This window comes from Ursus maritimus, unplaced genomic scaffold, assembly GCF_017311325.1.
Source record: "Ursus maritimus isolate PB19 unplaced genomic scaffold, ASM1731132v1 scaffold_29, whole genome shotgun sequence".
Lineage (NCBI taxonomy): Eukaryota > Metazoa > Chordata > Mammalia > Carnivora > Ursidae > Ursus > Ursus maritimus.
Genome location: NW_024425452.1, coordinates 1,128,326 through 1,129,021, shown reverse-complemented (window position 1 = coordinate 1,129,021; position 696 = coordinate 1,128,326). Strand labels below are relative to the sequence as shown.

The 696-nt window shown below is 39.8% G+C and overlaps 1 protein-coding gene across 1 annotated transcript in view; it reads left to right on the top strand.

Annotated features, from left to right (window-relative positions):
- Positions 1 to 400, top strand: part of LOC103664097 (natural cytotoxicity triggering receptor 2-like) — a 4,104-nt gene extending 3,704 nt beyond the window's left edge. The window contains exon 5 of the mRNA XM_008691921.2: positions 1 to 400. This exon is cut by the window's left edge and continues 853 nt beyond it. The gene's annotated coding sequence lies outside the window, so the exon portion shown is untranslated.
- The last annotated feature ends 296 nt before the right edge of the window (positions 401 to 696 follow it).

The window sequence follows — 696 nt, the reverse complement described above, 5'->3', positions numbered from 1 at the left end:
GTAGGGAAAAGGGAATTCTCATGAATTGCTGGAAGGACATAATTGATAGCCTCTTCCTGGAGGGGCAATGTGGTGATGAATTAAAAGGCAGAAAACGTAATTTATTCAACTACTCCACTGTTCATGGACATTTGGGTTCTTTCTCCTTTTTGGCTGTTGCGAATAAAGCTGCTATGAACATTCAAAAAAAAAAAGGCAGAAAAAGGAAAACAAACAAAAGAAGCCTCTGGCTTGTGAAGTGGCAGTTCTAAACAATTTTCTAGGTACTTTGACACGTGTGGTGATTGCTGTTGTTTAAAAAGGACAATAATGGTATGTGCACTCTATGTCAGTTTTAAAAAGTGTGCCAACGATCCTTGAGTAAAAAAATAAAAATAAAAAGGCAAATAATTGTACAAGACTCGAAAATCCAAAGTGGTCTCTCGTTCTCCCACTCTGCGCCCCAGCTCCCGTTCCCCTGAAGGAATCCACATCTTTTATCTATGTATTCTGATATTTACCTCTATCTTTGTGGAAGAGAAGAAACAAAGCTTATACTGCTCTTTGTTCATTTTCTAGTTTTTGATATCCTCCACTCATCTCCCATTAATGAGGATGAGAACTGGGTCATTTCACACATCACTTCCCTATCCACCCCCACATGCTCTCTCCCCAAACCACGACACAGTCAAATCACAACTGCCCACAAGGAGGATA